This window comes from Aotus nancymaae, unplaced genomic scaffold, assembly GCF_030222135.1.
Source record: "Aotus nancymaae isolate 86718 unplaced genomic scaffold, 86718_ANA_hifiasm-v0.15.2.pri h1tg000033l, whole genome shotgun sequence".
NCBI lineage: Eukaryota > Metazoa > Chordata > Mammalia > Primates > Aotidae > Aotus > Aotus nancymaae.
This window is the reverse complement of record NW_026988447.1, coordinates 1,889,702-1,905,941: the sequence shown is the minus strand read 5'-3', so window position 1 is coordinate 1,905,941 and position 16,240 is coordinate 1,889,702. Positions and strand designations below refer to the sequence as shown.

Sequence of the window (16,240 nt, the reverse complement as noted above, 5' to 3'; positions counted from 1 at the left end):
TGTGTTCTGTGCATAAAAACACAAGAACAATAAAAATACAAAATACTGGGAAAACACTTTTGATAAGTATGACAGATAAAAAGATGACATCTTAATTATTTAATACATTCATATATGGCCGTATACTGAGGTACTGTATACTGAGGTGACAGTAAGAGCCTCAGCTTTGATGGTAGACTTCCTATGATATGAACTTATCTGGGTCCCCAGTTTTTCCATCTGTAAAATGGTTATAATAGTAATACTTTTTGAAGTTTTGTGAGGTTTAAATATGATATATATGTAAAATACTTAGAACAGTGCCTGGCACTTGATAAACATTCAATAGGAGTTACCTATTATTCTTATTAGTAAAAGCAAAATTAATAAACAAATAAATAAAAAATGACCCGAACAGTCAACTGCAGTTAATAAATTGCAATATAAGGGAAATGTTTGTTGTAATTGAGTGAGTTAGAAGGAAAGCGCCACTCTCTGAGTTCCAAATTAAGAGTCCTTTATTTGCCAGCAACTGAGAGATGACTAATGCTCAAATTTCTCTCAGCCCTGAGGAAGGAGCTTGATTTCCCTTTATGCCTTGATGTAGGTAGGGGAGGAGGAGCCTAGCTGAAGTGGAATTTTACAGAAGCATAACAAGCAAGTTAGATAAGGAAGCTGGTCAGCGGGAGCAGGAGGTTCCCAGGACTGTTGGTTGCTACGGGTATTTCCATACAATCATCAAGGGGGGTAGCGGGGGAACTTTTCATACAATTAATCACCAAGGAGGGTATTCACAGTAGCAGGTTGATGTGCCAAGTAGGATGTGGTTACGATGGTTACAGGTACAGTGAACAGTGTGAACCACTCTTAACGGATGCGACTACAGTGGTTACAGGAACTGAGAATAGTGTGAATGACTCAACGGATGCAGTTACCGTGGTTACAGGTGATGTGAACAGTGTGAACCACTCTTAACGGATGCGGTTACAGTGGTTACAGGTGATGTGAACAGTGTGAACCACTCTTAACGGATGCGGTTACCGTGGTTACAGGTGATGTGAACAGTGTGAACCACTCTTAACGGATGCGGTTACAGTGGTTACAGGTGATGTGAACAGTGTGAACCACTCTTAACGGATGCGGTTACAGTGGTTACAGGTGATGTGAACAGTGTGAACCACTCTTAACGGATGCGGTTACAATGGTTACAGGTGATGTGAACAGTGTGAACCACTCTTAACGGATGCAGTTACCGTGGTTACAGGTGATGTGAACAGTGTGAGCCACTCTTAACGGATGCGACTACAGTGGTTACAGGAACTGAGAATAGTGTGAACGACTCAACGGATGCAGTTACCATGGTTACAGGTGATGTGAACAGTGTGAACCACTCTTAATGGTTCAAAGCTTTGAGTGCAGCGTGACCCAGTAATGGACCTGAGGAGGCCGAGGCAGGGAGGGACAGGTTAGAGAGAGCTTGTTAGGTTTGCAGCTAACATGGAGTCAGTTAGGTTAGTACAAGTTAGGTTACCTCATGTTCAAATTTATAATTTATTCAAGAAATATATTGTTCTATTTTGGCCAGAGTAGTCAGAAAATTAAAACCCAATGCTAGTTACGATGAAGTAAAGCTAATACACTTTTTGTGGCAATAAGGTTAAAACTCTACTTTTGAAAAGAAAATTGGCAATGTATATTAAGAGTCATGCAATGTTTAAATTCTTGTTTAATTTAATAACTTTGCTACATATAATTTTCCTTAAAGATATAATCCAAAGAGAGTACACATTATAAACTAATTTTTTTTCTGTATTGTTTATGAGAACAGCATAAAATCCAAAGCAGCTAACATATGCACCTATAAAATGGTTGATTACATTCTGGTACAATAATTATATGTATATGCATTAATACCACATGATAGCTATTTGCAACAAAATGGCAATTCATATACTGTAGTTACGTAGTTTATATTAAAACTATAAAATTCAAAGTTATAATGACCATACAGCTACATTCTTATTATGTAATTTTGAAATTTTATATATTTTCCCTATGCTTAAGCCCATATTAAAAGTTTGGGAGGCAATACATATAAATGAAAATTGTTATGTTTGGGTGATGCAATTATGAGTAATCTTTTTTTTTAATTTGTCTCTAAAATTTTTTAAAATTACTTTTAAATTACAAAAGTGATGCGTGCTTATTGCTAAAAAATGCAGAGGCATAGAGAGCAGAAACTAAATGTCCCTTATGAATCCCCCTCCCAATTTTCTACCCTCCCATCTCTATTCCAGCTCTTCAAATCTCACACCCTTCCTTAGCAATGACCACTTAGGAACATGTCCTCATAAACACCTCTCTATGTGTTCACACAATCACGCATACATCTGCACATTTACAACACACATTTTTCTTACATTCATGGGATTTCTACTATTCTGCCATTTGCCTTTTTTGCTTCATTAATGTATTTTCTTTGGTCTTATTCCTTGTCAGTTCAAATAGAATCATATGATTATTACATTCACAATACGAGCACACAATTTGTTTTATCAACACATTATTAATGAATGTTTGTTCAGTTTTCAATTTTTTGCTATGGAAATAATGTTACCACACTTGTACTCTTTGTTAATATGTGTATTTCTTTAGAATGTATTTTCAGAATGAAATTGCTCGGCCAAAGTTTTCCCCATTCAGATTTCTAAGAATTGCTTTCAAACCACACTGTGAGAAGACTTTATGAATTTTTATGTTCATGATTTTTTTTTAAAGAAAATAATCAAAACCAGAAGACCCATGAAATGAACATAAGAGATAAGCAAAAGTGTCTATACCCTATTGATTTCCACACCAGAGGCAGATAATTTAATTTTGGTCTCACTCTTTCAATTATTTTCATAAATTTGGCTAACTCATGATTCTACCATACCCCTCATTCATTTTTTTACTTTGACTTGACTTTGACATTCTGGTCAGAATGCTGATTTCTAGGTTTTTTTCCTAGAAATGTGTTTGAATTGCTTAGGTCAACTTAGTAAATAAAGATGAGTAACTTTGTAAATAAAGCTAATTTCTACACCCTAGAGCCGCTGGGCATTCTTGTGCAGTTGTGCTCCACCAAAGGGGCCTCGGGGGCATTTACATCCTGTCTGTGCTCCACTCACTAAGCCCTGTACCCTGGGTGCAGGCAGGCGAGGGCAGTCTGCTCGGAGCAAATACTTTTTTTGCAAAATAATATAAAAAATGGCTTATTCAGGTCTCAGCTGCCCTGATGATTCCTAATTAAAAAAATTTTAAGTTTAACTGATTCTTCACCTCTTAGTAAAGTTTGCCATATTAAAAGGATGATGAAAAATTTACAATTAACCTTAGAATGTAAAGGGTAAGTATAGTTCAAACATAGTTCTGTAAAAATTTGGATATGATGGAAAGAAGTTTTGGTGAGTGAAGAAGCCCAATGAGAATATACTTCAGCAGAAAAAGAACTCTAGTTGGAAATTCGAAAGCAGTCTAATAATTTCCTTATCACTGACAGATTTTGGAAAATCATAAAATGAACTCATGCATATACTGCCAAATAATAAAATAGAATAGGGCTGGGATACATCTAGTTTATAATTATTATAGCTGTTGAATATTGTTCCACTGCTAAATACCTTCTTTTTTGGCAAGCCCTAATTGAGATATATTTGAATATAATTATAATATAATATATATATGATATATTTATATCTTATATCTTTATATATATAAATATATATATTTATATCAATATATAAGATATATTTGAATATAATTATAATATAATAGCAGATATAATTATTGCTATTACATAGATGCTAAACAAGATATTTCATGTTATCTGTAATGAGGCATGAGTAAATAGCAATTTCCATGGTGAGCACTTGATAAGTTATAGATCATATTCCAATGTAAGAAGACATCCTCACTCCCCTTTATAATGTTTAAGCTAGAACACAAACAGTGTGCCTGTTACAGCAGTCAGCAGTGAACAGTTTAGATAAAAATACTGAGCGTAGAGATGATGGACTGATATACACAGACTGGGCAAGGATCTCATAAAATCTTAACATGAGCTGATTCTACGGGCATAAATAACATCAGGAAAGGTTTAAGTGACATCCAAAGGTAGGAAGGAAAAGAAAAGGACAGACTTGCCAAGGGAAGTATCGTTACCTGAAGTTTCCAGGGTAACAAAATTATCTTTTGGGGATACCTTTATAGTACGACACATGAGTTCATGAATGTGGGCTTTAAACTTTTTTTTTTTTTGGAGAGATAGGGTCTCACTATGTTGACCAGGCTGGTTTCAAACTCCTGGGCTAACGCGATCCTCCCACCTCAGTGTTCAGGGTAGCTGGGGCTACAAGCACACACCACCATGCTTGGCTATGGCTTCTTTGTTTTGTTTTTGATTTTCATTTCTGCTGATGGCAGGAATGTAAATTTTAGGAGAGAATGAGAGACTAGCTCTTGTTAGGGATTCTAAAATTCCACTAAATAATTCTTGACTGACAATTGGCAGGTATATTCTGGACAGGCTGCAACAAATGTAGTGATCGGTATTTAACAATGAGAATTATTTTTGCTTTGCTTTCTGTGACTTTGGATTCACTCAGAAGGAATGTGAGGACAGGATGAATATGGACCACAGTCTCGTGCTTCTTCTGGAAGCTCAAAAACCATCAGACTCTAGGACCGTGCCTGCCCTTGACTGCTTGGGGAGTTTGGATTTACTAACGTGAAGTTGTGAAGTCACCATGATATCAAATTCAGGCTGGGCCGAGCTGTTGAGTCCATGAAGGTCTCAGGCAAAATGACGACTGGTAGGACTGGTAAGAACAGAGTATCAGGTGGGTGGGCAGCATGAGATGTGTGTGCTAGAAAGAGGAGAGGGGAGGATATGCACGTCAGCAGCAACTATCCACCAAATCCTCTGAGGCTGGCAACAGCTCTGGAGCAAATCATTCTGAGTTACGAGGGAACAGGCATCAGGCCGGTAAAGAAAAGCCACAAATGGTTCTTAAATTTTATTTAAGCCTCAGAATCAAGCCTCTTTCTCATCAAACTGCTAAACTGGGTCAGTTTACAAATAACATTGGACTGGACTCAACTACCTCATTAATTCCTTGCTAGTTTATGTAATACAAACTAGTGTATGCCTTCCCATCTGTCTAGGATGATTCCTTGGTTAACTGAATGTAGTCTATATGTTTTTAACTAGAAGATATATATCCTGAGGTCAAATCCCAAATCATAAGACACCCATAATTTGCCTTTATAAGAAGATAAAGACCTCAATTACAGTGACAATAATAGCAGTTAACATTCATAGAGTGCTGATGGTTAACTGCGGAGCTGAGTGTGTGTACCCATTTCATAATTCAATACAGACAACATGCACTTTGGAATATAGACTAGTATTTATTATCCCTATTATAAAGTTGAGGAACCTGAGTGATAAAGAAGTTAAGGAGCTTGCCTATTGTCACATCGCTAGTAAATGGCAGTCACCAAGATGTTTTGGCTCCCATAAGGAATATTGCATTTCCAAACCCAAGAAAACCCTAACCGTTAATATGCTGAAGGAGCAGGCTAGATCTGCTTAGTTATTGTAGTTTCTTTTTCTTCTCTTTATCCATGAACGTAATTTCTGAACATCTGGAGGGATAGCTTTGAGTTGCATGTCTCCTGTGCATATGGTGTACACATTAAACTGCACACATCTAGTAACAGAATAATCTGAGAGACTGGGCCCAGCAGCCTCTTGGCATACTGCAGTCTCTGAGTCTCCTTGTGGGACCCCAAAAGCAGATTTAGTGCTTCTGGGAAAGCACTGTCCCTACTCAATGACAGAGTTCAGTTTGAACACTGAGTATGTAATCCATGACACAGGGTGAGGAAGGCATTTATAAATACACCAGGATTTATGTATGGGGCTCAGCCTCCAGTGATAATGTACAGTATGAGTGGGACCTTTCCTTTCCTTATTGTTGGCAGAGGCCCAATAGAGCTGCCATCAGCTTCTCCCATGGCCAGAGGCTTAAAGGAACTTGAGTCAAAAAAAAAAAAAATATGCTAGGTCGCCCAACAGGTAGAGCATGGCAGGTGACAGGCTACATGCCCTGCTGCTGGGACTGGGCGCAGGCCGGCTCCAGCAGTCCTTTTGCTGGGGGCTGTGAATTTTTCTTTCACAGCTTAATACTTTTGGGTGGGACAGAAAAGTGTTAATGTAGGGTAATTTTAGATCCATTTTAAAGGAGCTTAGTTTGAATGCTCTCTCCCGTTCTTTGGGCTAGGACGCCTGTGGTTCAGCATTTGAGATACAGATGGATTTGATCCAGCTGAGCAGGGAGTACCTTGCAGCCAGCTAGTGATCTGGAAAGCATTTATGACACCTTGTCAAGCGAAAACAGCAGCATATAAATCAGCAGTACACTTGAAGTATGCACAGGATAGATAACACCAAGTTAACAGTGGTTATCTCTAGATGGTGGGAATATGGGGAGTTTCTCTTTCATTTTACTCTTCATTCAGCTATCATTTGTGTGGTTTCCATGACTGAGGCATAACAGATTCTCAACAAGTATTTTCTGTTGTATTTTAAAACACAGATGCTATGTGAACCTCTGTTTCTCTTGTAATAAGAAAAGAGCTATTTTTCAAAGACTACCTCATATCTCTTATAAAAACTTTTACCTCTTTGGAAGATAATCCAATACACAAAAATCCTAAACTTAAAAACAAATAAACTATGATGTGATCATTCATTTTACAACTAGATTCACCACATGGTTATTTTAAATAGAGTACTCCTTGCCCTCCATATCTGATACAGTTTTCAATAATTTGCCTTGATAACAAGGGAAATGTACATTTAAACTTTGTAAGTTAGGATAAAGTTATTTACATGCCTTTTGGTTTAGCTTTTTAATCCAGGTTGGAACCAATAAATGAGAAAAGTAAACTATGCTGATGGAATGCTCCTGTCCCCAACCTCACACCTTCTCCCTCTTCAACCAGCCTTGTTGCTTCTCTCATTCATAAGTGCCTTGTCTGTGATGGGGCCAGTGGACAGTGAGGCGTGTCAGAAAAGGGGAGTGATGCTCTGCAGCCTGGTGCATAGCTTAGTGTTAGTGCTTAAAGAACAGAATGAAACAGGCTTCATTATTTTCAGAGCTAACCACAGAACTTGAGTATCTATCCAAAGGAGTTATATGTGATTCAAGAGGCTGAGGAAGCCTTGGGTAGAGTGAGGGGTGTAGCTGGTGCTGAGATCCCTCATTGCTCCTGTGGGGACTGAAACTGTAAGGAGTTGAGAGATGGAAACAAGGATCTGCCTACAACCAGGGACAACAGAGAAGGTGAGTTGGGCCAGGACTAGTGAGGCTTTGTATGTGCACTTGAATCCACTCCATTCAGTTCCTATCATGTACCAGGCTATGCACTAGCATGGAAGATACAACTGTTGTGACCCTCAGTTGGCTTACAGGGCAAGGCAAAGTAAGGCTTACATAGGTCACAAATCCCGTAACATTGGAAGGGGTTAGCTGTGGGTTGTGGGAGAAGTGTCCGCAGAAAGTCTGAGCATACAGAGGGGACTTAGAGGAGGAAAATATTTCCTGAAGTAGGTGGCATTTCAGAGGGTCAAAGACTTTGAGATGTAGGAAAGGGGAGGGGGATATCAGGGCATGTATTAACTTAAACAGGAGTGTGGAGCTGGGAGACATTACCTGCTCCTGTCTGGTTGGAGGGCAGGATAGAGATAGGAGCCTGGCAACCCCATCTGTACCTGTTCAGGAAAGTGCCAGCTGCAGAACTAACAGGGTTTGTTTGTTTTAGCTATGGAAAGAGATATATATCCACAGGTTTTTTTTTAAGTTTGTATTTTAAAAGTGCACAATCAGAGCAACAATCACTGCTATCTAGTTCCAGAACTTTTTTAAATCACTCCTAAAAGAAACTCCATACTCATTAACAGTCTCCTCTCTCCTAGACCCTGGCAACCACTAATCTACTTCCTGACTCTACAGACTTTCCAATTCTGGACATTTTATATAAACGGAATTATGCAATATGTGGTCTTTTGTGTCCGGCTTCTTTCACTTAGCAAAATGATTTCAAGGTTCATCCATATTGTAGCACATATCAGAACTTCATTCCCTTTTATGATCAAATTATGTTTCAATGTATGGATATACCACATTTTATTGATTGTTCATCAGTTGACGCACATTTGAGTTGTTCCACCTTCTGGCTATTATGAATAAAGATGCTAAAAGCATTTATTTACCCATAGGCATCTTAAATAAATACACAGGAGTACCCACCTGAATGAATTAAGTTTCAAATATTTCTTCTCTACCAATGAATGTGGAAGTCCTTCTAGGGATTCTCTCTGTCTCAGCTCTTTTTTTTTTTTTTTTTTTTTGATGGAGTCTCACTCTGTCACCCAGGCTGGAGTGTGGTGGCACAATCTCGGCTCACTGCAACCTCCACCTCCCCAGGCTCAAGTGATTCTCTTGCTTCAGCCTGCTGAGTAGTGGGGATGTGGTGCCTGCCACCACATCCAGCTAATTTTTGTATTTTTAGTAGAGATGGGGTTTCAACATCTTGGCCAGGCTGGTCTTGAGTTCCTGTTTTGTAGTTTTTTTAACCTAAGAGAAGGCATTGCCCCCCTCATTCCTTGTACAAACAAGATTCATCTGCCATCTGCATGTCTCAGGCTGGGAATTATTTTACAGGGGGGATTCCAGGTCTCACACGTGCACTGCTATCTATGCTCAGGGCTGTCTTGAAAGAGGTGGGATTTTCACCCTGCCACAATCAGAAGAGAAAAAAACTCTAAACTCTGGGTAATCTTAAACCATCAATGCATCAGAATGTTACCTAAGTATTTATTTTAAAGGAAAGAACATTCAGAGTTATTGTTTAAAATTACTCACTGTATAATCAAAACTGTGCTTGATCTTTTGGGTACATTTTTGAAGTATATCTGTTTAATATGTGACCTGTATCCAAGACAAGTAAATTGTGACCCAAATCCATAGGTCGTTTCTTCAAACTCCTTTTCTTTGTTCTAACTTTTCTTTTTATCCCTTAGTCCAAACCACAGCCTCCTTTCTCCTAGTCCCCACTCAATAACTCTAGACCCTCCTCTGAAAAAGTCCCTAAATCATAATCTCCTTTCTTTAGTCTCCCTTTCCAGACCTCACTCCCTGGTCTTTCTAGTTACCTTATCCTCTAAATCACAATTCTCCCTTTCAAAACTTTTAAAACTCGTTTCTCAAATCAGCTTCATTTCCCAAATCCACTTCCGTGAAAATTAGAGTTTACTTTGTGGCACTGAAAGACACATAGGTACTACAATCAGTAATGGGGCTGGGACTGCTTCATGGAGAGAAGAGACCAGGATTCTATGAACTCTGGAGGCTGTGGAGAAATGTGGAGACGTTGCTGTAGACGGAAATTCAGAAATTCTACGACCATGATTTCAGGGCCCTCTGGATAAGCCTGGGGTTGTGGGCAGCTGCCCTCATTTGGCTGGACTTTGATCTTCTCATCTTGCATGTACTAAGCCTCTGGTTCACAGGATGTGCTCAGCAATAATATCTGTAGACTTGATTAAGTGGACAAATGAAGGACAAAGACAAGGTGACCGCTGAGCTGCTTTCAGCTCTGTGTAGAACTCTAATATCCATGAAGTCGAGATGAAGAGGATTGGCAGAACCTTTGAAATTTAAATGACCCAACCAATTACTTTCATTTTGTTTGTTTTTCACTTTGCTTGTGTACACGTACATGTTCTTTTTCCTTCTTTTGTCAAAGAGGAAAATGAATTGAATTTTCCTGGGAATAGATACAAGATAGTTGGCTCCCCTCTTTGGACTCCAAACTCCTTGACTATATATCTGTCAGTAGGTAGCTAATGAAAATAACTTTGGTTCCATGGAAATAACTGTGAGGACTATGAAATCCAGGGATGTGAGCTGGGAGCACAGGACATCCAACCAGGATTGTTCTAAAGTGCTCAGAATGTAGTAATGAAAGTGAAATGCAATGGTTAATAAATATTTGTTGATTGATTAAAGAACATCAAATGCTGAAGAAATACTAGATATAGGTGATGGGGAGGAAGGCAGCAAACCACACTGCCATGTGTGTACCTGTGCAACAATCTTACATGTTCTTCAAATGTACTCCAAAACCTAAAATGCAATTTATTATAATAAATTTATTATAATTAGAACCGGATTATTTTTTCATATCATTGAATATACTTGTTATGCTTAAATATTTGCAGAGATAGACATTAATTTGGCATGAATATTGACCCTAAATTAAGGAGTCTTGAATGATTCTATTCAATGTATTTTCTCATAGATTAATAAGGAAATAATATTTTTTCATCATAATGATATGTGACCATATCAGTACAAAAATGCTGGTTTCTTGATAGTAAAATATTCACCCTGCCACAATCAGAAGAGAAAAAAAAATTTGCTGGGTGTGGTGGCATGTGCCTGTAGTCCCAGTTACTTGGGAGGCTGAAGGAGGAGAATCACTTGAACCTGGGAGATGGAGGTTGCAGTAAACTGAGATCGTGCCACTGCACTCCAGCCTGGCGACAGAGCAAGACTCTATCAGAAAAAAAAAAGAGAGAATAAGTGTATTCAGGGAGTTTGAGTAAAAGTTGGTCAAATAATATCCTGAGGTATTGAAAAGCTGACAGGCATAAAACACTTCTTGTGTATGATGAAATCATATTTGAACATTCAGAGACAAGATCTGGCTAAAGGGCAAAACAGTGGCTAAATCTCTGTTACACTCTGTTCCGGGATATAGAGAATTTGAGATTTAATCCTGGCCTTCCAGGTTGTTATCGAAATATATTTGTCTATGTGGGATAGAAAATACACATTGTTTAATATTTTGTTAGCTTGATTTGCAATCTTCAAATATTTATTTATTTTTTTGTTTTATGTTAAATTTACATATTCTTTCATTTTCAGTGATGGTGTCTCACTATGCTGCCCTGGCTGACCTCAAACTCCTGGACTCAAGTGATCCACCTATTTTGGCCTCCCAAAGTGCTGGGATTACAGGCATGAGACATCACACCCGGCCTAATTTTTAAATATTTAGACTCATGAGTCTAAATGCACTAAAGAAGAGTGCAAAGGTACTTTATTTGTAAAGAAGAACAAATGGTACCTCCTCTCCTGCAGGGCTTGGTTTTAGGAAAAGTGCATGAAATTTAAATACATCATTGTATAGATGAAAAAAATCTCTCCTAAACCTGAAGCAGATGCAATAAATGAAACTTTTCATAAAGTCAAATTATCTTATCCTAAGAGAAGCATTTATGAATATGAATGTATTTTTGCAGTTTTTCTCTGTGAGTTGGTTAGACCACCATTTTCTTGAGTCCTTTTTAAAAAACATCATATTTGGCCAATTGTGGCTATAATCCCAGCACTTTGGAAGGCTGAGGCAGGCAGATCACGAGATCAGAAAAAGATAGAGATCATTCTGGCTAACACAGTGAAAACTCATCTCTACTAAAAATACAAAAAAATTAGCTGGGCACGGTGGCAAGCACCTGTAGTCCCAGCTACCTGGGAGGCTGAGGCAGGAGAATTGTTTGAACCCAGGAGATGGAGGTTGCAGTGAGCCAAGATGGAGCCACTGCATTCCAGCCTGGGTGACACAGCAACACTCCATCTCAAAATAAATAAATACATAAATTAATTAATTATATTAAAAATGTCATATTCATTTAAGAAAATTCTAAACTTTGAGAATTTTTTTCAGTTTGATTACAGATCAAAATTAAATGATTAAAAATATATGCAAGTACTAACAATCATGTCTGTCATGTTGGCAAACATGAACTTAGCTATTATTTCTTTGATTGCCAAAAGAATCACATTTTCTTAAAAAATAAATCGATTGAGAGAGCAGCCTTAAACAACTGGTAATCCTAGGATTACTATTGTTGCGACTAATGAAATATAAAACAGGCAAGAACCCTTGCTACTAACAGAAACCTAGGGAAGCATATCAACTACACGCCCAAAATATCAAGACATTTATCTAACACACCCTACAGATGGGGACATTTTGAAGATAATCTGAAAGGGGAGACTCCTTCAATTCTATAGGAAAATAAACACTATAAACAAATAGATATTTTCTAGACAGATTCCAACTAACACCTTCTACAGCTTAGGGCAGGAAAAAAATTATAATTCATAAAACTAAAATCATACTTTAATTATATGCTTTCTTCAATGTTGATTTCACCCACAGCATTTAAAAATAGCAGTTAAAATTCCTATACTTCCACATTTTCTGACCCTCTCTGCTAAGCAGTTGAATCAGGATATCCATTTATGTCAACAAGCTGTATACACATTTTTATTTTCTTCCAGTCCCCCTTTATTTGGGAAAACAGAACTCATGGGGTGCCAGGCAACAATCTCAAACACAAACTTTTATGACCTATGAGCCAATAGTAGACAAATAGATTACTGCCTGTAATATTGTCCTTATAAAAATAAGTAAATATGAGAAATTATTTCTGCAAACATTGTAAGAATTTTAAAATATGCTACAATGAACTCATGGACATAAAAAATTGGAAGGATGGTTACCAGAGGTTGGCAAGAGCAGTAGGCAGGGAGGTGAAGGGAAGGTAGGATGGCTAATGTGTAAAAAATAAATGTTAGAAAGAATGAATAAGACCTGATAATGCATAACACAACAGGGTGAGTATAGGCAATAATAACTTAATTGAACATTTTAAAATAATTCGAAGTGTGCAGTTGGATTGTTCATAACACAAAGAATAAATGCTTGAGGGTATGTATAGCCCATTCTCCATGATGTTATTATTTCACATTGCATGCCTGTGTGACATCTCATTTACCCCATAAATACATACAAGTATTATATACCCACACAAATTAAAAATAAAAGATGCTACAATGCAAAAGATGGGAAATTCTCATACAACTCAACGTATGCAGTGCAGAATATTTTAGAAAATTTCTCACTTACATTCTAATCAAATATAAGCTATTTAGTTTTGTATCTAAGCATGCAGAGGTAAGAAGAATGAAATCACCTGAGACAAAATACAGAGTACTAGAAGGCTAAGGAGGCAGTGAAAATCATGTTTAGATACTTTTAAAGCAATTAAAAGCAAAGCATGCTTAGATACTTTTAGAAGCAGTTAAAAGCATTCATAGATACTTTTAGAGGCAGTTAAAAGCATGCTTAGATCAACGAGACAGAAAATTAACGAGGATACCCAGGACTTGAATTCAGACCCGGAACAAGCAAACTTAATAAACATTTATAGAACTCTCCACTTCAAATACATAAAACATACATTCTTATCAGTATCATATCACACCTATTCTAAAAGTGACTACATAATTGGAAGTAAATCACTCCTCAATAATTGCATAGCATTTCATAGGTTTAAATGAAATATTGGTTGGCTGCTTGTTTGTTATTTTCTTCCCTTATTCCTTCCTGTCTCCATTGTTAAGCACAATTATTGGCATAAAAGAGGTTTTCAATTCCCATTTTTAGACTGCATTCTAGCCTGGGCAATAAAGCAATACTCCCGTTCTCTCTCCCTCTTTCTCTTCCTTTTTCTTCCTCTCCTTCATTCTTTTTTTTCTTTCTCTCTTCAAAAAAGAAAAAAAGCATGCTTAGATACTTTTAGAGGCAGTTAAAAGCATGCTTAGACACTTTTTGAGGCAGTTAAAAGCATGCTTAGATAGCTTTGTATCTAAGCATGCAGAGATAATCATAAGAATGAAAGCATCTGAGACAAAATGGAGAGTATTTCAAAGCATGATGGAGGCAGTTAAAGGCAGTTTACATTCCACCCTCAAAAATAAATTTGTGAAGAAATAAACCTAAGAAATACTCAAAAACTTAGAGAAAAAAGAAGATAAAATTTATAATAAAAGTAGAAAACATAAAAGATCAGTAGAAAGTTTTTTAAAAACACGTCTTTTTTTATTGCTGAAATAATACTCAAATTGTACCAAGTTCTGTACCACCGTACCAAGCTCTGTACCAAACTCAGACAGAAGTCCTGATTAGGTTTCAACCATCTCAGTACAGGATCAAACAATGCTTCACCCTGAGCCTTCACCACAAATGTTTTACTTCTCTTCATGACTTCTCAGATTCTGTAGCATGGAATGCCTGGAGGAAGCTCAGAGGGCACTCACCTATATTTAACCTTGAAATGTGGAGAAGTTAGTGCTCATTGTATTAACCTGATCTAGTGGAGATGGGGAGGAAAGAAATCAATGTTAATGTAAGGCCGTTGCCCTCTGGGAGCTCGGACACACACCCCCCTCCCTCTCCGGGAGCTCAGACACGCCCACACTCCCCTCCTTCTCTGGGATCTCAGACACGCCCACATCCCCTCCCTCTCCAGGAGCTCTGACACGCCCACACCCCCTTCCTCTCTGGGATCTCGGACACGCCCACACCCCTCACACAGCACCTAGCCCTCCCTTAAAGAACTCCACCAAAATGCAAAAGAAGTCTTGTAAATCTACCCAATAGCAGTCGAGTCTTGTAAATCTACCCAATAGCATTCAAACCCTGCCTACCTGCCAATAGCAAGCTTGCCTTGTCCACGCCCTGCTCTTCCAAAACCAATCAAACGCCTCCACTCCCTATAAAATCCCACGTCTGACAGGAGTCCATGAGACTTCTCCGGCCCCTCCTGTTGGACCGCAGAACCTCGCCCAGGAGCGGAATAAATTCTCATTGGATCTTCTTGTGCTGGCCTCAGTTTCTTCATTTTAAACTTGGCAAGAACCCAATAACCCTTACAGTTAACCTCTTTGATTCCCCAGATACATAGTTCTGAAACACGTTCTGTAAGGTTTTTCAGAATGTTTTGGGAGTTCCAACTTTAGTTGTCCATAACACAGAGTATATGGCAAATGCGTTATTGTATTGCTTTTTTTTCTCCATTCCTGTTCCGCTACTGTGGGCTTTTACTCCCTGGAATCACTGCCCAAATAAATGGCCCGCTTGCAGCTCTTTGTCTCAGGGGTTGCTTTTGGGGAGGTTCCAAACGTCACCACAAAACTGACCTACAGAATGAAATGTAGGAAATGTATACTATACAGATGGCAACAATGTCCCCCATGCCATTAATAAGTGAGAGCAGTGATAACTCCTGATATGCAAATCATCACTATGAGCTCTGATGGAAGAATACTGTAGCACTTAAATAATAAAAACACAATGATTAATAGAAGCAGTATGGAGATTGTTGGTCTTTATTACCTGATTTAACCTCCCCCTACCCCACAAATAAAAGAATGAAATAGGTTAGCCAAATTTTATTTATACTAGCAATATTATGCTAATTCAACTTGTTGAAAATACAAAATAGGTGTCCTAGATGGTCAAGTAAGATGAATGCATGTCCGATGATGGGATAGACCTCAATGGAGTTTCAGGGTTTTCCTTCTGGGGAGAGTGTTTAGGAGTCCATCAGCATGGAGCATTCTAGAATGTCCAACACCATTGGGGTATACAGTTTTTACCTCCTACCACTTAGAAAGAGATACAACACGTAGTGTACCTCTTTGGAATTTATAACACCATATTCTGTATAGGACAACAATTTTTTTAAGACATTTTCATTAGTGATTCAAAAAAATTTGAAAATTTTGAGTTTTAAGTGGGGTCCAGGGCATGTAAGAGTGCTGTAGCAAATTGATACTTTGACCATGTGACCCAGTAAATGTTGACCCAGTATTCATGATGAATAAGAATTCTATGTAATATATCTGGTAAGAAATATATGTAATGTATCTCTGTAACATAGCTGTAATATAACTGGTAAGTCCCAACTAGAAAATCCCAGAGCTCACAGCTTGGGTTCTGGATCAAGGTCTTCTGCAGCAGAAAACTACTTTATTTTAAAACAACAACAAGCAAAGTTCCCGTTATATGATCAAGTAGAGTCTGAGATCCTGACTGTGAGAACACTGCAAGCAAGGGTCTTCCTATTGAGCAAGAACTAGAGCCAGACATTCAGACAATGGTGCAGCTCTTTCTCACATGGTGAAAAATGTGCAGCCTCTCTTGGCACCTATTACGTTTGCACTGAAAACTGTCTTCTTGCATCTATGGCAACATTGATAAACAAGGAAAACTATGTCAGGTCTAGTTCACAAAT

General features: G+C 38.0%; 1 long non-coding RNA gene across 2 annotated transcripts in view; it reads right to left on the bottom strand.

Moving 5' to 3' along the window:
- Positions 1-5,023: 5,023 nt before the first annotated feature.
- Positions 5,024-16,240, bottom strand: part of LOC135277781 (uncharacterized) — a 223,434-nt gene continuing 212,217 nt past the window's right edge. The window contains exon 3 of one of the 2 annotated variants that reach the window (XR_010345351.1): positions 5,024-10,646. This is a non-coding gene — a long non-coding RNA (uncharacterized LOC135277781). The remainder of the gene's footprint in view (positions 10,647-16,240) is intronic. The other variant, XR_010345352.1, reaches the window with a different exon arrangement.